Here is a 27099-nt window from a genome sequence, read left to right on the forward strand (position 1 = left end):
GCTAGGCTAGTGAAGCCATCACATCCTAAACACTTTTCATGAATCAAGTACTATGCAAATCTCCGAAAACGTATTTCCTAATTGATGCACACAAACACACACACATACACACAAACACACACATGGAAAACTTACTTAGTAGTTTGAGCAAGTACCATTGTTATCCTCATGATGTAGGTTGAGAACAAGGCCCACAGTGCTTAAAGCCTTTTCCAAGGACATCCCCCCAATAATAAACAGAAAAATCATGACACAGACTGATATTAGCTGATCCTCAGAGCCCCCCCAAATTAATGATCCTATTACACTTTAACAATATGGTGCAATGTAAAAAATCCCTTTCAGTAAAAATTATGTGTGGTAGCTAATGCATTTTTCAGTGTTTAAATTCCATTGTTAAAGCAATGCTAGTATTACCAGAATCTATTTGATCAGGAATAGTAAAGATATGAAATCACACCAAACTTGCTGTAAGGGAAGAAATATATTTAAGAGCAAAATCACCTGGGTTCTACAAAGAGATGACATCTTTAAGCCCAACCCAGACAGAAACCAGAATATTCTGAAAAGGGATGTTGATGACAAAGCTTAACGAAAGGGAGAGATGATCTATAACAAATACTGTGAGGTGATATAGTGGCAACAGGTTTAGGGAAAGACCTCAGATGATATGTGCCGCTGTGGAAGCTAAGTTTGTAGATATTAGTAGATTAGTAGGGAAACCACACTTAACAACCCATGGCTTATGGGGGTGGGGGAAAATGGCTCACAGACCAATAATAACTTCAGAGTCTCAAAAAGCAATTTATTTCTTTATGGAGGATATATTTTCTCTTTTTAGAGTTCTAGAAAAAAGTACAGGAATCACAATGCCATGTTACCTGCAAAACAGATCCTTGTAGAGCTAGTTTCTCACGTCTAGAGAAAGCTAATTTGCTGGAGGAATGGAGATTTCCAGTAGATTCAAAAGTGTGATCAACACACAGAAATCTTTTAATGTCAAAATGTATAGTTTAGACACAGTTAAGTAACATCTAATTGTAGTCCTCTTCTCTTTTCCTGTTTCTGTTTTTCTTTTGTGGTTTTCTTATTTGTTTAACGAAAGAGTCCTTAAGAAAACCAGTGACCTAAATTAATTAATGTTTAATTGGAAAAAATACTGTTTTCTCCTCTAATTTTGTGGAGGGGAAGAGTCAAAGCTTGGAGCATCTCAAGGGAGAATTAGGACCGGCAGCAGTAGAAAAGAGAGTAGGGGCAAAACCAGGAGTGTCTGTGGACTTGAATGTTTCCTCTGGCACCGTAGCACCACTTCACACACACACACACACACACACACACACACACACGCACACGCACACAGGCAGGTGCATGCACACAGGCAGGTGCACACAGACACTGGCATGCCCACCCAGGCACTTCTGCCATGTGCCTTTTGGGGGATTGGGCAACTGCTCCTCCACTGCCTCCTTTTTCTGTGAATATTCTAAGACTCAGTCATTATTTCAGCTTGGAAATTAAATGCCCTTGGTTTGACTACTAAATCCTGTACTTAGATTCTGAGTTTCGTCTGGGACAGCTAATAACTTTGCTAGGACCAACTTTCCTCATCTACAAATGGGAGACAAATATAACATCAGTTTCCTGGTCCAATAAAGTCAAATTATGCAAATAAACTCTTAGGTCCCATACAGATCACTCAGACATTGATTAGTGAAAATTAATATTCTTAATTATTTTATTGCTTCTATTAATATTATAATTAATCAATATTGCTATTATTCTTTTCTTATATAATCAATTTATGGAAAAGCACTAGCACTTCATTTGTTTTATTGGTCTTTTTCCTTCCCTTTGTCACTTCATAGACTGTCTATGATTTCCCACTGGTTTGAATATAAAATTCAAATAGCCCTCTCATGTATTGTTTTTAGAATACCTGTATGGTTATTTAAAATAATTTGACTGGGATTTTTACTTCCCAACCAGATCATATGTGGAGCTCTACTTCAATCAATTACTGAATGCTTATGTTTTGGTCTTGTAGTATAGCATCATGATAATCTGCCAGAGTTGGGAAAAGAAAACCTTTGTCACCAGGAGGGACATTTCCTTTTTTTTTTTTTTTAAACTTTTTCACATTGCTATGTATTGGCTCAGAAAACAAGATTATTTTAGAGAATGGAGGAAGAAGAGAGAGAACAAACAGTTGTTTTATATATCTGGTGCTTTTTATTCACTGCATAAAGTAGCAATGTAATAATATAGTTCCACCATAGTTCTTCTCATTGGAAAGGAAGTTGGGAAAGAACCCAAAGCTTTTGTGTATATAGGTTTCCCTCCTCTTTCTTTTGGGTTATTTCTTTGAATGAAATTCAGAATATGTATCAATGGTCTCAAGGGAAAGGCCAATTCTATAATTCTCACCCCATAATGTCAAACAGATTACATAAAGATTTTTCATTTTTACCCTATAGTTAGTTTTCACTATATTCCAAATGGTAACCTATATTTAAAGAAATATAAAGTTTGAGTCTATAAAATAGTAATTATGTGATTTAATCCATGTGTTTCTTTAATTTCCCCTGAGACTGCACATTTTCTGTGCTTATATTGAATGTTTATCTTAGCAAATTGTATTTATGTAAAGAATATTAATGAGCTTTGCAGGAGACTTAGTATTTAATTGATGCTCCAACCCTAAGTTAGACGGATGTATTTAACTTTACTATTTAATTCTGCTATTCAGTTTCCTCTTGGAAAAGTGACAGTTTCTGAGGGGATGGTGCAATAGTAATTAATTAAAGCACATCATATACACTATCTTATTTTGTTTTTACAGAAACCCTGCATTTAATTACTGTACACATTGTAAATACATTCACTGGAGACCAGTCTTCAAGTCTAAGAAATGTGCCAAAATACACAGAACTTTTAATTGTTTGAATACAAACCAGAAGTCACCTCTCTCTGCTGCACAAGCCCACGCACTTACCTCCTCAAATCATTCCTGATTGAATTGTAAATGCTGTGGTTTCTAGTTATAAGTTTCTTTATGTTATGTAAACTATAGAGAAAAGGAATTCCTGATCTTGGTCAAATCAAGATTTCTATAATTATCTTATGTTTTCTTCATTTATTCAGGTATTTACAAAAACATTCCTTCCATTCTCTCTTTTCCATCAGAATATATTTGGTAGCAAAACAGAACCTGGAACCACATCTATCCAGAGTGCCTGAAAAATAGTGCACATTATTTGAATTAATTTATCATTTGCATGAAATATAGTCATTTGATTTAGGACCTTTGATAGTCAGTTACTTATCTTAGTTCATTGTAGTCAACATATCGCTGTTGACACTATAAAGGTATTAACTGGAACAAAAACCAGGGAGGCTTGAAATGATTACGAGAAGTTTACATTCAGAACCGTGGTTCTGGACTTACTATGCCTGGTTTGAGACCTGACTTCTTTCCTTGATTTTCTAGGTAAAAGTAAATTATTCTAACTCCAATGTTACACATACACATTTCTAAAATAATAACAGACTCTACCTAATTTAGTTCTTGTAAAGTTAATTGGAACAATGCATATCAAAGGGTTAGCAGTGCTTGAGACAATGTTTGCTACAGTTATAATTATTCATATTATGTTTGGGTTGCCACATCTACACCATGAGGATGTGGAAACACAGTCATTTCAGTTTTAAAATGTTTGGATAAGGCCGGGCGTGGTGGCTCACGCCTGTAATCCCAGCACTCTGGGAGGCCGAGGTGGGCAGATCGTTTGAGCTCAGGAGTTCGAGACCAGCCTGAGCAAGAGCGAGACCCCATCTCTACTAAAAAATAGAAAGAAATTATATGGACAGCTAAAAATATATATAGAAAAAATTAGCCGGGCATGGTGGCTCATGCCTGTAGTCCCAGCTACTCGGGAGGCTGAGACAGGAGGATCGCTTGAGCTCAGGAGTTTGAGGTTGCTGTGAACTGGGCTGACGCCACGGCACTCACTCTAGCCTGGGCAACAGAGTGAGACTCTGTCTCAAAAAAAAAAAAAAAAAATGTTTGGATAAAATTGAAGAAAGTACCATAATAGGACCAGACCAAAATATCAGTCAGCATGGTCTATAACATAAACCGTACAGTTGAGAAAGGTGCAGTTTTGCCGATTCTGGGGAAACCACATTGAAGTGGAGATAAACATAAGACAATAGGTCTAATGACTTTGAGTTTGGTGTAATCACATATTTAAATAGATCCAGCAATCCACCATATGATCCAGCAATCCCACTCTTGAGTATATACCCAGTGGAAATGAAATCAGTATGTCAAAGAGATGTCTGTACCCCATGCTTACTGCAGCACTATTCACAATAGCCAACACATGAAATCAACCTAAGTGTGAATCACCAGATGAATGGAAAAAAAAATATGGTATATATGCAAAATGGAATATTATTCATCCTTAAAAAGAATGAAGCCTGTCATTTGCAACAGCATGGATGAACCTGGAGGACATAATGTTAAGTAAAATAAGCCAAACACAGAAAGACAAATACCACACGATCTCATTTATATGTGAAAACTTAAAAAAAAAAAAAAGAAAAAAAAAAGTAAGAGGAGAGAGAGAAAGTTTATGTCACAGAAGCAGAAAGTAGAACAATGGTGATCAGAGACTGCGAAAGGGGTGGAGAGGGGAGAATGGGAAAAGGTTTGTCAATGGGTACAAAGTTACAGTTAAATAGGAGGAATAGTTTCTGAAGTTCTGTTGGACAGCAGGGTGACTATGGTTAACAGTAAAGTATTGTATATTACAGAGAGCTAGAAGAGAGGCTTTTAAACGTGCTCACCACAAGGCAATGATAAATCCATGAAATGATGTATACTCTAACTACCCTGATTGGATCATTATACAATGTACATATGTATTTTTACTTAAAATTTTACTCCATAAGTATGTACAATTATTAATACAATGTGTCAGTTAAAAACGAAATAAAAATGAAGTAACGAGAACATGATTTTTATCCTATTTTACACGTGTAGAACAATGGTACAGACAACTTGAAATTCTCTAGAATTACACAGAATTGAATTAACTTGGGTACAATAGGCTTTTTGACATGAAATACTACATTATAGATTACCTTACTTCCTCAAAATTTTTAAGAATGAAAGAAATATTGAGGGTGGTCTCATAATGTGTGCCACACCCATATTGGAATCATCTGTGCTAATACTCATTACTATTAACATTGACTGAGGGTGTATGATGTCTATAGGTTGCCTTATCTGCTAATAAACAAGCAAATAAACAAATTAAACACCTCAAAAAAAGAAAGAAAATTAAATGTCTGCTAAGCTCCATGTTATATTAAAGTGCTTAAAATTTCTAGAATGCATTTTAGCATAAAATGAATATTAAATATTAAAACATATTAAAGATTAATAATCAAAAACCTAATAGCCTTAGAATAATTAAGTTCACGATGACCACATGTGCTTGCTCTATGTTCAAAAGAAACTTATGTATTGTTTTGGGACTTTTTGATAAAGGCCATTCTCACTGGAGTTATGTGATATCTCATTGTGGTTTTGATTTGCATTTCCCTGATGATTAGGGATGTTGAGCATTTTTTCATATGTTTGTTAGCCATTTTTATATCTTCTTTTGAAAACTTTCTATTCATGTCCTTTGCCCACTTTTTGATAGGGTTGTTCGATTTTTTCTTCCTGATTTTCCCGAGTTCTAAATAGATTCTTGTTATCAGTCCTTTATCTGATGTGTAGTATGTGAAAATTTTTTTCCCATTCTGTGGGTTGTCTGTTTACTCTTGTGACTGTTTCTTTGGCTGTGCAGAAGCTTTTTAATTTGATCAGGTCCCATTTATTTATTTTTGTTGTTGCTGTGATTGCCTTAGGGGTCTTCCTCATAAATTTTTTGCCTAGGCCAATGTCTGTAAGAGTCTTTCCTACGTTTTCTTCTAGAATTCTAATAGTTTCCAACCTAAGGTTTAAGTCTGTTATCCACCGTGATTTGATTTTTGTGAGAGGTGAAAGCTGTGGGTCCTGTATCAGTCTTCTACATGTGGCTATCCAGTTTTCCCAGCACCATTTATTAAATAAGGAATCTTTTCCCCAGAGTATGTTTTTGTCTGCTTTGTCAAAGATTAGATGGCTATATGAGGAGTAAGAATGGCAAAATAAGCACCACATGTATTCATCAGCAAACTGGTTTCCCTGATCATCACCTAAGAGCACATTTGCGAATAACACCAATTGGGTATCGGACAGAGGTGGGGGCTGGGAGGAAGGGATGGGTGTATATCTACTTGATGAGTTGTGGTGCGCACTGCCTGGGGAATGGACACGCTTGAAGTTCTGACTGGGGAGGATGGGGGTGGGGGAGGGGATGGATGTATACCTACATGATGAGTGCGATGTGCACTGTCTAGAGAATGGACATGCTTGAAGCTCAGACTTGGGGGGATGGGGAGGCATTGGCAATATATATAACCTGAACTTTTGTACCCCCATAATGAGCTGAAATAAAAAAAAAAAAACTTATGAAAGGTAAATGCTGGTGGGACTGCAAACTAGTGCAACCTCTGTGGAAAGCAATATGGAGATACCTTAAGCAGATACAAGTAGACCTACCATTTGATCCAGCAATCCCATTATTGGGTATCTACCCAAAAGAACAAAAGACATTCTATAAAAAAGACATTGGCACCCAAATGTTTATAGCAGCACAATTCACAAGCACAAAGATGTGGAAACAACCCAAATGCCCATCAATACATGAATGGATTAGTAAAATGTGGTATATGTATACCATGGAGTATTACTCAGCTATAAGAAATAACAGTGATATAGAATCTCTTATGTTCTCCTGGAAAGAGTTGGAACCCATTCTACTAAGTGAAGTATCCCAAGAATGGAAAAATAAGCACCACATGTACTCACCATCAAACTGGTTTCCCTGATCATCACCTAAGTGCACATTTGGGCTAATTGGGTGTCGGGCAGATGTGGGTGTGGGAGGGGAGGGGTGTATACCTACATAATGAGTGCGATTCGCACTATCTGGGGATGGACATTCTTGAAGCTCTGACTCGGGGAGTGGGGGGGCATGGGCAATATACATAACCTAAACTTTTGTACCCCCACAATATGCTGAAATAAATAAAAGGTAAATGAAGTACAGAATCTGGTACATATATTGGAAATATTGTCTCTTAAGCTGTCTCTTTGATTAAAAACAGGGAGAATTATATTGCATGTTCTCAAATATATGTTAATTTTTCTCAAAATATCTCAATGGGAAACATCTATTCATGGCTGAGTAATTGTAGTAAAATAAAATTATGGATAGTCTGTGTAGAGCTATTGTATTATGTCATAATTCTGTTATAATATTATCTGCATTTTCTCTTATAATTGTCAAATAATTCTAAAAAGAGACAGATACTATTGATATTATCTCATTCCATTTTGCACATAATGAACCTGAGATTTAAATATCCTAATCTTATCCAACTACTACACAGTGACAAAAGAAATTTCAAGAAGGCCTATCCTTAAATTTGTACTTCTATATTCATGAAATTAATGAAATAATGCTATTGAGTTAAGGATCATAAATTTGAATCCTGCTACCACTTCTCCAATTTTTTAATTGTTCACTATTATTTGAGTTATATAACTTTCTAGACTCTTGAATTTCTGCTGGTTAAATGTGAAATATACAGATATTTCATGTGACATTTCATTTGGAAATGTTATATAGAACTATTTGTGCAGTGAATTGAAATATATAATATAACAATGTGTATTTTAAAGTGCTGTGAGTTTAATTTATCCTTCAATTGTAAATCCACAGAGGACTTTTAAAATCACATTTAAAGTATCTCATAATCTGAATATTATGTTGGAAAGCTGGTTTTAGTATAGACACTAGTTGGTTGTTTTCAATTCAAATAAAGAGCAGAAGGTGAACCCAATGGAAGCAAATGAAACTATTATTGGAAGACAGTCTAAAATACTTGTGAATTTCTTCAGTCCAGAAACAAGGAGACTGACTCCTGAAGGCTGGCGAAGACCTGCCCCAAATCTTTCAAATATGTACTAAGTTTGGATAGGACTTTAGTGTTTCATCTCCAAGTCTTCATGTTCTGAACCTGTAATTCATATCTGTAACCTCGCCATTCCTGATTCTATCTGGCCTAACTGGAAGAAATTTATATTTCATTGCTCGGGATTTAGTAATTCCAGAAAGGCACAGATTTGTGTACCATGCCATGCAATTAAAAAATGAACTCTGGATACTCTCAAGAAACTAACAATCAGGAGATCAAAGATGGCGGAGTGGTGGTGACGGCCTGAATCTGCGCTCCCGGGGAGGAAGGCATCGATCCGGACCTGCCACAACGCTAGAAGACCGCTCCCACACAGGAACAGCGGTGTGAATCCACGGAGAATCAGCGTGGGACAAACAGAGCGAGTGAGGTCTGAGGTGAACGAATATTAGGAACGCGGGACAGACACTAGCCAGCGGAGCGCGGGTCGGATACACCCGCCCCCAGCCGGGGTGGGTGCAGCCTCTCGGGAAAGCGGCTAGCCCTCCGCTCCCAATTGAACAGAGCCCTGACCCAGGCCAGCGCAGAATCACTGAGGGATACGTGGCACATTGCAGACAGGAGGCTTTTTTGTGAAATTACCTTAGAACCTGGGGGATCTCAGCTGAGACAGCGCTTGGCGAGGAGGGACGGATCTGCCCCAGGGCGGAAAAACACAAAAGACTCCCGGACAGCAAATAGCGTCCTACCCCGTGCTGCCTTTTTCGGCAGTTCTCCAGCCGGTCACCCCCGGTGCGTGTCCTTGCTGGCCAGCCCCCGGGCAGTGGCGGTCTCTGCCTGCCGGGGAGCCAGTCCCCTCCAGCCCCGGAGCTCGGCAGGCGCCATCTTGAAAGCGAAGGCAAAACCGCTCGGGAGCCAAGAAGTGCCCAGCGGCTCTTTCTGCCCGTGCTGCCTTTTTCGGCGGTTCTCCAGCCGGTGACCCCCCCGGTGCGCGTCCTTGCTCGCCAGCCCCTGGGCAGTGGCGGTCTCTGCCTGCCGGGGAGCCGGTCTCCTCCAGCCCCGGAGCTCTGCAGGCGCCATCTTGAAAGCGAGGGTGAAACCGCTCGGGAGCCATAAAGTGCCGAGCGGCTCTCTCTGCCCGGCGCCCTCCGCTGGTCTCTGAACCAACGCCAGGAGTGCGGGATATGCCGGGGCCATGCTCGGGGTGAAGGGGCAGAGCTGCGCTAAGGCAAAAAAAAAAAAAAAAAAAAAGCCCACAAACAAGAAGAATAGGCTCGCCGAACTGTATATTTTATTCTTGGTAAATTTCTTCTGGGTTTTGTTTGTTTGTGTTTGTGTTTGTTTTTTTGGTTTTTTTTTTTTTTTTTTTTTTCCTTTTCTTTTCTTTTTCTTTTTTTTTTCCGGCGGCTCACGAGCCGGACAGCCCCGGCGGGCACCTTTGCCCTCTGGGCCTCTGGCTGCCGCGCCTTTTTGAGCGCGGAGGTTGGACCCCCACCACCCTCGGAGCTGTGCCGGTGCGCAGACGCCATCTTGAAATCCACTGCGAAACCGCCCGGGACCCAGCAGGGCGGGCGTGAAGGGGCGGAGCTGCGCTAAGGCGTAAAAACAAAAACATCTAATGGCCGCTCCAGACCCAGCCTAGCGGAAGTGAAGGGGCGGAGCTGTGCTAAGGCATAAAACAAACAAACAAAAAAACATTGAGTCGCTGAATTATATACTTCAGATTTGTGTATCTTTCTGCCTTGCGGTGTGGTGAGGTGCTATGTAGTTTGTTTTTGTTCATTTTTGTTGGCGTTTTTGGTGTTTTTTGGTTTGGCTTTTTGTGTTTTTCTTTTTTTTTTCCTTTTTGTTTTTTTTTTCTCTTTTTCTTTCTTTCTTTTTCTTCTTCTTTTTCTTTTCTCTTTCGTTTTCTCCTCTTTCTTTTCTTTCTTTCCTTTTCTTTTTTCTTTTCTTTTCTTTTTTTTTTTTTCCTTCTCTTTCTCCTCTCTTTTCGTCTTCTAACTGGGGACCCGCGGTGAGCTTCGGAACCGGCCAGGTCCCTGGCTCTGGTACATACCGGATCCTGAGTAGTCACCCCCAGGGCCGGAGATCTGCGGGCACGCAATCGCCATTCTAGGGCCCACAGCCAAGTCACTGCGGAGCAATAGGGTACCAAGAGGCTCCCTGGACGGCCCTCTCCCCTGGTCCACGGACCTTATATAGGGTCCCCGCCCAAGTGTAAACACTGAATACTTCTCCAGAAGCGAGAGTGTGGAACCTGATCCCTGGGGACATTGGACCAAGATAGACTTTTGCCCGTGGGAGCTACAGCAACTGGGGCGCTGAGCAAGCGAGGTCACCGTCCTCTCCCAATAGCTAGTATCTTGCCTGCAGATAAAGTCAGAAACCTCCCTTATAGAGGAAGAACCAAAGGGAAACAAACAAACAAACAAACAAAGAGAATTTCGGTCTACTATTAGTGTGGACCCTGCCTGCCTTCTGAAAGACCACAACACAGTGTCCTAACTCGCCAAAGCGGTCTTGGATCACTCCAATCCTCTAGGATTGGACCCATCGGAAGCAGTCCCCCAACGGAAACAGAAAAATCTCTAAACAATACACAACAGTCTCCCCCTCTTGCCAAAAGAAGCAACATACCTAGACTGCTTCACAGCCTAAGAATAGAGCACAAAGAGTGCTGTTAATCAGACTAAATCTATAAGTAAAGATCCAACGATAAATCTAGATAGGAAGGGCCCAGCGAAAAAACACGGAGAGCACAAAGAATCAAACGGAAAGCTCATCCCCAAAGAGAAATACCAGCTTCGAACCATTTGACACAAACCAGACTCAAAACACCAACATGTCACAGGAAGAATTCCAATTATGGATCATAAACAAGCTGAATAATATACAAGAATCAATGGATAAACAACACAAGGAAAACACAAAAAAAATACAGGATTTGGAGGAAAAATTCACTAAAGAAATTGAAATATTGAAGAAAAACCAAACTGAACTCCTAGAAGTGAAGAATTCACTCAGAGAGCTACAAAACACTGTGGAAAGTCTCAAGAGCAGGGTAGATCAAACAGAGGAAAGAATCTCAGAAATTGAAGATAACTCCTTCCAACTAAATAAGTCAGTCACAGAGATAGATCGAAAAAGTAAGAGAAATGATCTGAGTCTTCAAGAAATGTGGGATTATGTGAAGAAACCTAACTTGAGAGTTATTGGCATTCCTGAGGGTGAAGAAGATAATAAGCAAGGGTTGGACAAGCTATTTGAAGACATAATCGAGGAAAATTTTCCAGGCCTTGCCAATACTCTAGACATACAGATTCAAGAAGCTCAAAGGACCCCTGGGAGATTCATAGCAAATAGGAAAACACCACGCCACGTAGTCATCAGGCTGACCAAAATATCCACTAAAGAGTCACTTCTCCGAGATGTAAGGGGAAAGAAACAAGTAACTTACAAAGGAAAACCCATCGGAATTACGCCAGATTTCTCAGCTGAAACCTTACAAGCAAGAAGAGGTTGGGGCCCCATTTTCACGCTTCTGAAACAGAATAATGCCCAGCCTAGAATCTTGTACCCAGCTAAGCTAAGTTTTCTATACGAAGGAGAAATCAGACATTCTCAGATAAACAAAGATTGAGGGAATTCACCAAGACAAGACCAGCCCTCCAAGAAGTACTCCAAAGAGAATTACACACGGATCAGCACAAGAAAGACCCACGAATGTAAAACTACTCAAGAGCTAAAGATCAAATTCCAGATACCACAATGGCCCAGGAGAGAAAACATCACAATGAAGTTCTACCCAACAAGCTGAACAAAAAACTGTCTCACTTATCAGTTTTCTCAATACATGTGAATGGCTTGAACTCCCCGCTCAAGAGACATAGACTGGCCCAATGGATAAAAAAATACAATCCAAGTATCTGCTGTCTTCAAGAAACTCACCTAACCTGCAAAGATGCATTTAGACTGAAAATAAAAGGATGGAAATCGATATTTCAAGCAAATGGTAACCAAAAGAAAGCTGGTGTGGCAATCTTAATTTCCAATAACTTAGCTTTCAAACCAACAAAAATAATAAAAGACAAAGATGGCTACTACATACTGATTAAAGGCACAATTCATCAAGAAGCCATGACTATACTCAATATATATGCACCCAACCTAGGTGCACCTAGATTCATAAAGCAAACCCTACTAGATCTCAACCAAATGATAGATAACAATACTGTAATAGCTGGAGACTTTAACACCCCACTGACAGTACAGGACAGATCCTCTAAACAGAAAATAAACAAAGACATAATGGACCTAAATAGAATGCTAGAACAAATGGGCATGGCTGACATCTATAGGACATTCTACCCAAAGTCCACAGAATATACATTCTTCTCATCAGCTCACGGGACATTCTCTAAGATTGACCATGTCCTAGGACATAAATCATGTCTTCAAAAATTCAAAAAAATAGAAATTATACCATGCATCGTCTCAGATCACAGCGGAATAAAAGTAACAATGATCACAAACAGAAACCCTCACTCGTACTCAAAGTCATGGAAGCTAAAAAGCCTTCTCCTGAATAATTATTCTATAAAAGAAGAAATCAAGATGGAAATCAAAAATTTCTTTGAATTAAATGACAATGGAGATACAACTTATCAAAATCTATGGGATGCAGCTAAAGCAGTCCTGAGAGGAAAATTCATATCCATAAATGCCTATATCAAAAAGACAGAAAACATGCAAATAGACAACCTAACGAATAGACTCAAAGAGCTGGAGAAAGAAGAACAGAACGATCCCAAACCCAGCAGAAGGCGAGAAATTACTAAGATCAAATCAGAACTAAATGAAAAGGACAACAAAGAAACTATAAGGGAAATCAATAAAACAAAAAGCTGGTTCTTTGAAAAGATAAACAAAATAGACACATCTCTGGCTAGACTAACCAAGAGCACAAAACTAAAATCTCTAATAACCTCCATTAGGAACATGAAAGGAGAAATCACAACCGACGCTACAGAGATACAAGATATCATCTATGAATTCTACAAAAATCTTTATGCACACAAACTGGAGAACGTGGAGGAAATGGACAAATTTTTAGAAACACATAGTCTTCCCAGGCTCAACCAGGAAGAAATAGAGTACCTGAACAGACCAATATCAAGAACTGAAATCGAAACAGCAATAAAAAACCTTCCCAAAAAGAAAAGCCCTGGTCCAGATGGGTTCACACCTGAATTTTACCATACATACAAAGAAGAACTGGTGCCCATCCTACATAAACTATTCTCCAATATTGAGAAGGATGGAGTTCTCCCCAACACGTTCTACCAAGCCAATATAACATTAATACCAAAACCTGGAAAGGACACAACAAAAATAGAGAACTACAGACCAATTTCCCTCATCAATATAGATGCAAAAATTTTCAATAAAATAGTAGCAAATCGAATCCAAGTACTTATCAAAAAAGTAATCCACCACGACCAAGTGGGCTTCATCCCCGAGATGCAGGGGTGGTTCAACATACGTAAATCTATAAATGTAATTCACCACATAAATAGAAGCAAAAACAAAAACCATATGATACTCTCATTAGATGCAGAAAAAGCATTTGACAAAATTCAACACCCTTTTATGATAAAAACGGTTAACAAAATAGGCATTGATGGAACCTACCTAAAAATGATACAAGCCATATATGACAAACCCACAGCCAACATCATACTGAATGGGGAAAAACTGAAAGCACTCCCACTTAGAACTGGAACCAGACAGGGCTGCCCATTGTCTCCATTACTTTTCAACATAGTATTGGAAGTCCTTGCGAGAGCTATCAGGCAAGAGAGCAGAATCAAGGGAGTCCAAATAGGGAAGGAAGAGATCAAACTCTCACTTTTTGCTGATGATATGATGTTATATCTGGAAAACCCCCAGGATTCAACCAAGAGACTCCTGGAATTGATTAACGAATACAGCAAAGTCTCAGGCTACAAAATTAATATACACAAATCAGAGGCATTTATATATGCCAATAACAGTCAATCGGAAAACCAAATTAAAGACTCAATACCCTTCAAAATAGCAACAAAGAAAATAAAATATCTAGGTATATATCTAACTAAAGAGGTAAAGGACCTCTATAAGGAAAACTATGAAACACTGAGAAAAGAAATAGCAGAACTTGCAAATAGATGGAAAAATATACCATGCTCGTGGATCGGAAGAATCAACATTGTTAAAATGTCTATACTACCCAAAGTGATCTACAGATTCAATGCAATCCCTATTAAATTACCAACATCATTCTTTACAGACATAGAGAAAATAATTATACACTTTGTATGGAATCAAAGAAGACCCCGTATAGCAAAAGAAATTTTAAGCAACAAAAACAAAATGGGAGGTATTAATTTGCCAGACCTCAAACAGTACTACAAGGCCGTGGTTCTTAAAACAGCCTGGTATTGGCACAAGTGCAGGGACACAGACCAGTGGAACACAACAGAAAATCCAAATATAGAACCATCCTCATATAGTCACCTAATTTTTGACAAAGCAGGAAATAATATACCCTAGGGACAAGAATCCCTATTCAACAAATGGTGCTGGGAGAATTGGTTAGCCACTTGTAGAAGACTGAAACAGTACCCACAGCTTTCACCTCTCACAAAAATCAAATCACGGTGGATAACAGACTTAAACCTTAGGCGTGATACAATCAGAATTCTAGAAGAAAATGTAGGAAAGACTCTTACAGACATTGGCCTAGGCAAAGAATTTATGAAGAAGACCCCCAAGGCAATCACAGCAGCAACAAAAATAAATGAATGGGACATGATTAAATTAAAAAGCTTCTGCACAGCCAAAGAAACAGTCCAGAGAATAAACAGACCACCTACAGAATGGGAAAAAATTTTTGCATACTACACATCAGATAAAGGACTGATAACAAGAATCTATTTAGAACTCAGGAAAATCAGCAAGAAAAAATCAAGCAACCCTATCAAAAAGTGGGCAAATGACATGAATAGAAATTTTTCAAAAGAAGATGTAAAAATGGCTAACAAACATATGAAAAAGTGTTCAACATCTCTAATCATCAGGGAAATGGAAATCAAAACCACAATGAGATATCACTTAACCCCAATGAGAATGGCCTTTATCAAAAAAACCCAAAACAACACATGTTGGCGTGGGTGTGGAGAGACAGGAACACTAATACACTGCTGGTGGGACTGCAAACTAGTGCAGCCCCTGTGGAAAGCATTATGGAGGTATCTTAAACAGATTCAAGTAGACCTGCCATTTGACCCAGCAATCCCATTACTGGGCATATACCCAAAGGAAAATAGGTCATTCTGTAACAAAGGCACATGTACCCAAATGTTTATAGCAGCACAATTCACAATAGCAAAGATGTGGAAACAACCCAAATGCCCATCAATACATGATTGGATTAGTAAACTGTGGTATATGTATACCATGGAATATTACTCAGCTATAAGGAATCATGAAGATACGACATCTCTATGGTTCTCCTGGAGAGAGTTGGAACCCATTATATTAAGTGAAGTATCCCAAGAATGGAAAAACATGCATCACATGTACTCACCAGAAAATTGGTTTCCCTGATGATCACCTAAATAAAAATCTGGGAACGACACCAATTGGACATCAGACTGAGGTGGGGGGTGGGGGAGGGGATGGGGGGTATGCCTACACAATGAGTGCATTGTGCACTGTTTGGGGAGTGGTAACACTTGAAGGTGCTGACTCGGGAAAGGGGGGGTGGGGAAAAAATATGAAACTATTGTTTTTAACTTGCACTGTTCACTTAATAATTTATCATGAATAAAAAAAAAATGAACTCTGAACGATGCATTTGCAGGATTAATGTATTTGATAGCTGTAGATACAATGATGGCACAAAATAACACCAAACTTATGATCATAGATTCAAACAATTTATATAACAATAACTACTCTTATTATCCCTATTATATTCAATGTGAGAAAATTTATAGACAGAATTCAGCACATTAACATTTAATGAATAATAACATATGTGTTTCAAATATATCTAATCTAAAATGTAAAACTCTGGTTAATAATGAGGTAAAAAATTAAGTATACAAAGTAGGATGGAGAAGATATTTGCAATGTGTCTAAATAACAAGGTAGAGCAGCATATGTAAATAGCAAAATACATAAAACATTCGTTAAATCAATATAGAAAATTCAAATAATCCATTAGAAAACACAGACAAGAGATTTTCACAGAAGAAATCCAAGAGGTCAATGCATAGATAAAAATAGTTTCTGCCTCAAGATCATAGGGCATGTGTAACTTAAAAGTATATTTTTACTTTGCTGTGATTGGTAGTAATTATTATTCCTGACAATACCTAACAATACTACATGTGGAGGAATTTCAAATCAGCAGCTGACAGGATAGAAAATTAGGGATTCAATTGCACATGATCCCGGATGGACCTCAGACTGATTTTGTGTGAACAAGTTATCTGAGCACATCTTCATAAACTGGTTCGTTTTTGTCTACTACCATTAAATATGTGGGGTTACTGGTGACAAAGGGGGAAAATCTGAAAGTAACATAATTTCATTACATTTCCTTAGATTATGTTCAGTTATGGAATATTCATCTTTTAGGAATGGATATATTCAGTTAAATCCAGTGTCATTTTTTAGTACCTTCTAGGCATAAATGTTGAGAAAAGTGTTCCTGCAATCAAGAAGACAAGTGACGTCACATGAGGCGAATGCTGGTGCGTGCTGTGCAGCAGTGTCTGTGGCAGCCGGGAGCTGACGGAGTCAGAGTATAGGCTGCTGACAGGTACGGAATAGACTTAACATTTCTACGTTTGCTTTGTTTTCTTAAAATTATTAACATTTAAAAATTAATTCATCTTGACTTTGAAGGAAATATTGTGAAAATATGTCAAACAAATATGTGAGAATTGGGCAAAAGTAAGAATTATGACATATGAGAGCCATCCAGAAAGTATGCAGCCACTGTTCTGACAAGGAGAATGGGTACATGGCTGGGTACTTTCTGGACAGCCCTCCTATATCACACGTACCTTGCCTAAAATACACTCCGTTAAATAAAGTGAATTAAATTGCAATAAAACTAGAGAACAGTATGCAAATTAATGACCTCACACATCAATCTGACACACAATTCATTCCATATGCATACAGTATGAATTGATACTATATTCCAAGCTATGGGAATTATGTGTGTTAGGCTTCTATCATTTGAAAAGTATAAAATGTATTTGAGTGATATGCATATTGGGGCTTGTGGTATCATGAAGTAATTTATGTTCATAAATGGATATATATGTTTGTGTGTGATTTATATTTTTTTAATATATTTATATATAACTAAATATCAATATAATTTGTGCTCATAGGTGAGTATGTATAATACATAAAAATATATATGGTTCTGCATACATAAAATATGCAAGTTTTATATGCAAATATATAACATATAATGTAGAACCACATATATAAATATGTTTAATATATAAAATGTATATGGCTTTGCCTATGTAAAACATATAATGTTCATCGATAATATACAATTTGGAAAATATATTTATATTAAATATAATACATAATACACATACTTTATATATACATGTTATATATAATGCTTTATGAGCATAAATTTCTTCATGAAACCACAAATTCCAAACTGCAATACAGTAAAGATATACAAATTACATATCAGATATATGCATCTTAGTGAAATTTAATCCATTTTACCTGCAAAGAATGGCTAGTATTGCTCATTTAAATTAAATATATGTATATTTCAAGTATTATGTTGGGTTCTGACAGTTAAGAGAAAAAATGTTACTTGATTTCTATTATTTAAAGAAGATAGGCCAGGCGCAGTGACACATGTCTATAATCTCAGCTACTTGGGAGGCTGAAGTGGGAGGATAGCTTGAGCCCAGGAGTTTGAGGCTGCAGTGTGCTGTGACTGCACCTGTGAATAGCCACTGCACTCCAGCCTGGGCAACACAGTGAGAACCCATCTCTAAAAAAAAAAAAAGAAAAAAAAAGAAAGAACATAATGATGTAGGTACCTCTGACAGACTTCATTTTTTAAAGACAGCTGCAAAATATCTGCTATCTCACAAGCTCCACTAGAACCTTGTTACTCCCTCATTAAGAGGTCAAGTCTATGCTGTCTCGTTGAACTTGCTTTTGTGAATTTATGCCCTCTCGCCTTGAATCTCCTTACAAGGCCTTTGTGAGTGCTTTTACCTGTAGTGTATGGCCGAAGTGATTCTAACTGAATTTAATGATTAGGTTATAAAAATGCTATGCACTACCTCCTTTTTCTACTGGCTTGCTCATGCTAGAACCTAGCCACCATGCTATAAGGAAGCTCAAGCAGCTTGTGGATAGGCCAACATGAAGAAAAACTAAGACCTTCAGCCAGGTGAGTTCCCAACTAGCAACAAGTACCAACTCACCACCATGTGTTTGAATCATCTTGGAGGAGGACCTCCACGTCCCAATTGAACTGCTCCCACTGAAACATATTAAAAAAAAAAAAAAAAAACCCTGAATTTTTCATGAAGCCCTGCCCAAACAGCAGATTCTTGAGTAAAATAAATCAGTGTTGTTTTAAGCCATAGGTTTTGAAGTAGCTTGAATGGAGCAACAGTAACTAGAATGAATGAATGAATGAATGATTGTGTGTGTGTATATATATTTAATCAGAGGTGAAAATCTAAATCAAAGCAACAGGAATCCAGAAAAATTAAACATTAAAGGGATCTTCTCTTTAGCAAGAATACTAGTTTAAGGAGGTAAACAAAATCATATTCACTTTCATGGCCTTGTATGGTATGGAAAAGAAGTCAAAAACTGCAAGGCCCACCAGAGGTTATGGTGGGTTGGAAGACACCTAAATAGAAGAGGGATGTAAAGGATGACACACTCAGTGTTGAGGTTGGCTAGGAATAAACCTAGACACCCACCGACATAGAGTCCAGCCAGTCCACAGCACTGGGGAGATAACAGTAGATAATAATACTATTGTTTTACACCAATACGTTTTAGGGTGGTTTGTTACCAAGCAGTAGATATGAGGATTATCATGAATTAAATGATATAATATCTTTTTACTCTTCGAGAAGATTACGGGGATAAAATAAAATTAGTGTTTGATAAATAAAGTACATGGTAAAAATGTCTTAATCACTAAAAAAATTTAAAAGCAGAGAACACATTGTCTCAAGTGGTAGAAGGGAACTTGAAATGAGGAAACATCCAATCCAAGAAAGAAAACACTATGATGAAGGTGGACATAGAGAAGAACAATAATCCGGAAGCACTAAATAAAACGGCAAAAATGAATTCGAATATGTCCAGTTCATCAGCAAATATAATTATACTTACTGCTCCAAATAAAAAGCAAAGGATTTAGACTTGAGTAGACTATTATTTTAAGTAGGCCTATCGCAAATATGAAGGTCAAGTATGGACAAAAACGCAAGAAAGAGAATAGGTACATCAGATGATTATTAACTCAGCAGTGAACTGTTTGGCCATAGTAATATTTAAAAAGTGGATTTTAATTATAGGACAAGTACGGGAGGTACATTATCCACAGAATAGGTGATATCAAAAGGCTAGCAGAGAAAAATTAAAACATTTTGTTTCAGTAACATTTCCTGAATTGGAGGATCATTCAGTTTGAAAGGCCCATTGAGTGGCCAGCACAATGAATGAAAAATGTCCCCATTAAGTAGAATACCGGAAACACAGATGCGCCGGGCAGATGGGAGAGGCCAGGGCAGGCCGCGCTGCCCCTCGCCGCCAGGCTGGTGGCGTCCTCTGCCCGACCGCGAAGGACCCGCACTGGAAGAGGTCCGGCGCTCGCGGAATGTCGCCTGGCGGGCCCTGGGTGACGCCGGCCGCCCAGCCGCCCTGAGCCATCTCGGCCTGCGCGGGCCTTCCCAGCTGGCTGTGGAGGCGCAGGGCGCGGGCGCCTGCTGGGTCCGCACCTCGCCGGCGCCGCACTGCAGCCCGTCCTTCCCCACAGCTGCCTTGGCCCCGGTGAAAACCTCCTGGAGCGGCTCAGGTGGGCTCAGACCCAGGCCCCTCTGGGTGGGAAGCAGGGGGCGCGGGCGGGGGCCTCTGAAGGGCCGCGGGCGCGTCGCCTTTGCCTAAGGCAGGTTCCACCCAAGGACAGCTGTGCAGCCGCCCACACCCCTTCCTAGTGTTCCAAACGCTTATTACCCCCCTTACGTGTGTGTTTAAAAGGAGGGAAAATAGCGGTCAGTGGTCTTTTTATTGAAATTGTTGGTTCACAAAGCTTTAGTAGAAATACGGACAATTTGAGAAATGCTGATGTCATCTGTTGCTTCGTTTTCAAAAAGACAGCAAGCAAAACACTAATAAGCAAAACTAAAGCATGTCAGTTCCTTGATCCCCTCTCTTCCTCTTCCTAGCATAATTTAAAAAGGCTTTTTGACTATACATAACATTTTGCATGATTTTGGACATTTGTCTTTTGGGGGTCTATGCCACCATTGAGTCATTTTTCCTTATTTCCACTTAGTCTTTTTTGTTTTAACTTTTTAAAAAATTTTAGAATTTAGAATATTGTGGGGGCACACACGTTTTGGTTACATAATTTGTTTTTGTACAGATTAAGTCAAAGTTATAATGCTCTGCACTCAGTGTGCATTGTACCCATTAGGTGTGATTTTACCCATCCCCTCCCCCCTCTCACCTACTTGATTTCCATTGAGTTTTACTTCCATATGTACACATTAGTGCTGATTGATTAATTCCAATTTAGCATGGAGTACATGTGGTGTTTGTTTTTCCATTCTTGCAGTACTTCACTTAGAAGAATGGTCTCCAGTTCCATTCAGGTTGCTGTAAAAACCATTATTTAATTCATTTTATGGCTGTGTAGTATTCCATACACACACACACACACACAAACACATACATACTTTTTTTTGATCCGCTCGTCACTTGATGGGCACCTGGGTTGGTCCCATATCTTTGCCATGGTGAATGATGCCATGATAAAGATACAAGTGCAGTATATTTTTTATAAAATGACTTACTTTCCTTTGGGCAGATCCCAGTAGTAGTTGGATTGCTGGATCAAATCATAGATCTACCTTTAATTGTTTGAAAAATGTCCATACTGTTTTGCATAGAGGTTGTACTAACTTACACTTCCACCAGCAGTGTGTAAGCATTCCCTTTTCACCACATCTACACCAGGATCTATTGTTTTTTGCCTTACTGATAATGACCATTCTTCAAGGAGTAAGCTGGTCTCTCATGGTAGTTTTCATTTGCATTTCCCTGATGATTAGAAATGATGAGCAGTTTTTAGTTAATTTTTCAGTTGGGAGATATTTTATTATTGATTCAATCTTGATTATTGTCCTGTTCAGGATTTCTATCTTCCTGATTCTAGCTTGGGAGGTTATATGTTTCCAGGGATTCATCCATTTCCTCTAGATATTCTAGTTTGAGTGCATTCATCATACTTGCAGATGACCTTTGGCATTTTTTGGTATCTCCTTTTTCATGTTTGGTTGAGTGTCTTTGAATTCTCTCTCTTCTTTCGCGGTTAACCTAGCCAGCAGTCTGTTTATTTTATTTACCTTCTTAATGAATCAACTCTTCATTTCATTGATCCTTTGTGTTGTTTTATAGTTGCAATTTCCTATGGTTCTACTCTGATCTTTGATATGTCTTGTCTTTTGTTAGCTTTAGGTTTGTTCTTGTTTTTCCGGTTCCTTGGGATGTGACTTTAGGTTGTTCAATGCTTGCTGTGGCTCTTTTAAAGGAAAGGCATGAGCCTCACTGTCTGTGGAAGCCTGGGTACGATGAGCAAGCTGTCAGAGGAGGGGCAGCTGCTCCCAAGTGCCCTGACTTGATTGTCCCTTGTGGACAATCCCCTAGCCAGCCTTGAGCAGGAATGATCACAGCTTGGAAGCCAGAGTTAGGGGAGGGGAGGAGGAGGAGAAGGTTCCAAATGGGGGAGAGCTGGCACTTTGGTCTCCTTTGTCCTGAGGGGCCCTCGGGCATGCTGCATTCTCCTCTCAGCTGGAAGTGGCCTGCCCTGAATGCCCAAGCTCTAGGAGTCCAGCGGTTCCTCTGAGACCCAACAATCCTCTAAGGCTGCTGTGGTTCTAGTAGGTGCTGGGGAACGTTAGGTATGGATCCAGTGATGTAGAGACCCAGGGGCTGAGGTTCCCTTGTTCGGACATCTGAGGAAAAGCTGCCTGACCATGAAGGGAGGGAAATGAGCCACACCCACCATGCAGAATCTGGGCACAGGAAGCGTGGTATTATTGGGGGTACAGCCCCCCTGTGAGCCCAGAACTGGCTATCCCATGGCACATTTATGACAAATGCTCATGCTTGGGAGCAGAGGTGACTATGTCTGCAGCACTCATTGGTTGGAGGAGAGGAGTCCCTGTGTCCATGACCTTCCCAGGTTCAGGTGTTGCTTTTGTTCTGGGGTGGGAACACTCTCCTACACTACAGATTTTGCTCTGCAACCATGGCCATATGCCAGGGGCTCTCAGGTGTAGGAGAGTGGACACACCTCTTTCCTTTGTCCGAAAAAGCATTTGTGGCACGTCCTCATTCCCTCGGGGTAGCCCACCCTACTGTTCAGAATGCCAGGATCACTGCTGCTCTCCTGTGTTCCCTGTTCCTTTGTGATTGTCACAGGCCAGGTGGGTGATGGGCAATGTTCATGTGGGATCCATTGACAAGGAGACTGGAGTGCTGTGACTCCCTAGGCAGGATAGAGGCACATAGTGGGTGCGCAAGCCATATCCCACCTGCCCCCTCGGTGTGCATTTTCTGGTTTCCACCACCCTACTTCATTAGCTTTCTATCTTCTAAAAGTGTCTTCAGTTTTCTTGACTGTTAATGTTCTCCTCCCATTCTTTCTGTTCTGTGCTCGTATATTTTTTATCCCTTTATTGTTATTTGTAGGTGTCTGAGAAGGCAGAGGAAATGATTATATGTACTCAGCATGCTCTCAGTACCTGAAATTCCCACATTAGATTACAAGATAACAGTTTGAACCAGTGGACCTGGGCAGAAATGAGAAAAGTGAGACTTGGGCTTTAAAGTAGCATTTATTTCCCTGGTCAGTACACACTTGGGGCCTTAGATCCAGGGCCTGATTCCCTTGCTGAGACGCTCCTTGTGACGATCATCTTTTCCCAAGCTCCACCGTGTGGAGAGTGATGCCACTGTGCACCCTGAAGTCATTAAGCCTGTGGTCGTGGCATCCTGGGCTGACCTAGGGAGGAGGATTGAGGATCAGGAAGAAGCCTGTGGGGATGTAGGAGGACCTAGATGTGCAGTCAATGGCCCCGGGCTTAAATCAGGCCCCACTCTCCTGATGTGCAGCTGCACTGTGAAGTGGAGATGCCAACGTCTACATTGGGACATTGTTAGGTTGAAGGACACTGACCTACGCAGTTTGCTGTGTTCCCTGTCCCTCTGCCTACAGTGCAGGCCACACCTGCAGACTCCCCCTCCTCCCGCACCGGAGCTCTGTGGGGTGGGGGGGGGGGCTGTGTCTGTCTTAGTGGATCCCCTGCACCTAGATCAGCGTCCAGTGCACACCAGGTAGTCAGTACACATTTGTTGAAAGAAAGAATTTATTGATGGAGTCACACAATGAACTGAGTAAAAGTGAGTTCTCTGGCGCAAAAATCTCAAGGATATACCTTCAGCAAATGTCAGCAGGGGACATGAGGTTGGGAGGGGCTCACTGAATGTGGCTTCTGAGTGTCTCAGCATTGAATTTGGAGGTTCTCTGCCTGTTCAGGGTGAGGTCCTGGCAGGGAGCCCCAAGGTGGGTCTGATCAACCTTCTGACCCCAACCACAGCTCTCTGAATCTCCAGCTTAATTACCTCTTATGGTTGCACACCTGGGTTATACTTTCTTACTGTGCCAGCAGCACAATCTGATGGCATTGTCCCTACATTCATGGTGATGAACAGGCATGGAGTATTTGCAGACCCTTTGCAACTCTAGAGTGATAAGTGACCCGGAGGAACATGAAGTCTGTATTCCACAAAATGTAGGAAGGTCTGAGGAGGAAAGGCCTGGCTGGGCCAGCCACACTTGTCCTTCCTGTCTTAGTGGGCCTGTCATGAGGTGTCCTGGGGGGTCAAACGTGGAACATTTCCACATGCATTGCACCCAGATGAGCCAGGGCTTTATGCCTTAAAAAATGAACAATGGTGAGTTAATTTAATTCTGCTTTGTGATATTTTCTAAGTTGCATCATTATCTAATTTAAGTGATTTCCATCTTTACCCCAACCTACCTTCCTTCACAACCCTCCTTCTCCCCTGACAAAGATTCTCTCTTTGACCAAACTCCGCATAGGCTCATTGAACTCTTTTTCAACCAGGCCTGACTTTGGGAATTTAATGTTCAACTCCTTATTGTTTGATTTTAGAAAAAATCCTGCTAAATCAGTGCAACTGTGACTCCCACCCTCGATATTTGATCACCCTCAATATCCTCATTGTCTGATCAGGTTCCCCATCCTCCACCTTCCCCCAGGTGAGGTCTGACCTCCCTGCCCTGCCTGCAGGAACAATCTGGTTAGCTGGAGTTTAGCCAGAACCTTCCCCTACCCTGGTGTCCCTCTTCAATCACTGGCCCCACCTTGCTTCTGGGCTGCCCCTTCCCACGTGCCCACCCTGTGTTCAGAGCTGAGCCCCATCTCCCTCCCTCACCACAACCCCATTGTGGTGACTGTGCCCTTCAGGATAGTTCCCCACCTGAAAGTCTTCCTTCTGGTTTTGGACAATCACTGGGTAATTCACTTATCATTCATATTCAGTAAGTATCATTGAATACTTTTTAAAATACTCTGCCATTATTCACTATAAGCTAGACTCCCTGTCTTTGAGTGGTTGTTTCTTCTCTAGCTCTCTGACCACACCTCTCCCTTTTGGACTCAGCCCCTTCTCGTGAGAGTGGTGGGAGCTCCACATGGACTCTTCTCCCTGTCTCCCGCAGCCTCCTCTCCCCGAGGAGACGTTCCTTATCTGAAGAGAAGCTGCCACAGATGATCAGCTTATTTACCCTCCTCACTGGGAACATCTGGGCTTCCTGGGCCATTTATTCCGTGTCTGTGCAGAGCCACATGCCCTCAACTAGAGTTGTGTAAGTAGAAGACAAGGCCAGACTCCTGCAGTAGGAATGAGATAGTGACAGGGCGTGGGGAGTTCTCAGACAGGGAGCACCCTGAAAAGTCCTCTGTGGATGAAGGAAGATGAAGTCCAGCGAGGGATCCAGGAGGACTCCTGGTTGTTCCTAGGTGTGGCTGTGTGCCCTCCTTTCTATTCTTCCTCCGCAGCTAGTAGGAGCCCACATTCATTGAGCACTTGCTATGTGCTAGGTAGGGACTGCCCTAAGCCATACACTTTCTTATTTAATCCTCACAAAAAACCTTCAAGTTTAGATGCCATTATTACCCCATTTTAAGCTGGATGAACAGAGGCTAAGAGAGGTTGTGGTCACACAGCTAGAAAATAGTGGAGCTGGGATTTGAACTCAGGCTGTCACTCCAGCAGTACCATGATTCAGTGATACACTGATGATGAGGTAAATGTAGCCCCGGCAGGAGGCACACGGTGCCACAGAAGCAGAAGGGATACATGCCCAATTCTGTGTGATGGGGAATGGCCTTGCAGAAGTCCCTTAAGGCGACTCTATGGAAGAGGCGAGTCCTGAGCTGGCTCTCGAAGGATGAGTGGGACTTCCGCAGCGAATACAGGCAGGGGTCCGGAGATGAGCAGAAGAAGAGTAAATGAGGAGGCACACGGTTTGTAGATCCTGGTGTCTTGGAGGGGATGATGTTCCAATCCAGACAAGGAACAGTGTCTGCAACTTAACAGCATACACAAAATATACCAAATGTATTAAAAGCTAAGTGTGAAAAAGAAGAGAAGAAAGCCTTGTGGAAGAGTATAGAAAAATCATTGTTTTGTAGCAGGATTTTAAAGGTTTTCCTAAGAAAAGCACAAAACCCAGGAAGCATAATAAAGATGACTGGCATACTTGATGACTGAAAAATGAAAGCCTTTGGTGTGATGAAAGACAAAAGCAGAGTTAAAAGACAAATGTTGCAGAAACATCCCAAAATTGTCTATTCCAAATCCTGCACTTCTCCCTTAGTGAGAGAAGCCCTGTGTTACTTAGGGTGAGGATGCACCAAAGACTACATGTCTCAGGCTCCCATGCAGCTCGTTGTGCCCTTCTAATCAAATGAGGAGAGACTGTTACATTCTCCTTGTTTGGATAAGGGAGTAGAACTCAGAGACGGAGAGCAGCATTCCCAAGACCAGCCTGCTGACACCTGGTGAAGCAGACTCCAGCATCTGTCCTCAGCATCTTTATTTAATCACCATGGACAGTGATTAAATAAAGTGCCTGTGAGGCAGGCACTGTTGTAAGAACTTCACAAATCATAAGGTTGTTGTTGAATCCTTACAACAACCGTATGAGATATGTACTGTAATATCTCTGTTTTACAGCAGAGAAACTGTCATAAGAGTGCTTCACACCTTACCTAGGGTCACACAGCTAGGAAGTGGGAGCCAGAATTCAAACCCAGGCCAGTCTTCTCCCTTCTCTGTCCTTCCGGCCACCACCTGTATTGCCACTGTGCTTCCTGGTGTTCACTGTGTAAAGGGCTCTGCATCCCTCCAGTTCCTTGGTTTTCCTTCTGTGTCTCAGTGTATCCTTTCCTGGTCCCTGGGCAGCGCGGGAATGAGATTCACAGACCTGGCCGGGAGCCGAGGTGTCAGGAAAAGGAGTCAGACTTAGGGACCAGTGGTTTCCCTGTGCCCTCTACTCTGGCCACATTGTTTTGTCGAGGCACAGCATTCCCGTCTCAGAGGCTTCCAGACAGACATCACTCAGTTACTATGTGGTGA

Source organism: Eulemur rufifrons, chromosome 4 (genome assembly GCF_041146395.1).
Source record: "Eulemur rufifrons isolate Redbay chromosome 4, OSU_ERuf_1, whole genome shotgun sequence".
NCBI classification, from domain to species: Eukaryota; Metazoa; Chordata; class Mammalia; order Primates; family Lemuridae; genus Eulemur; species Eulemur rufifrons.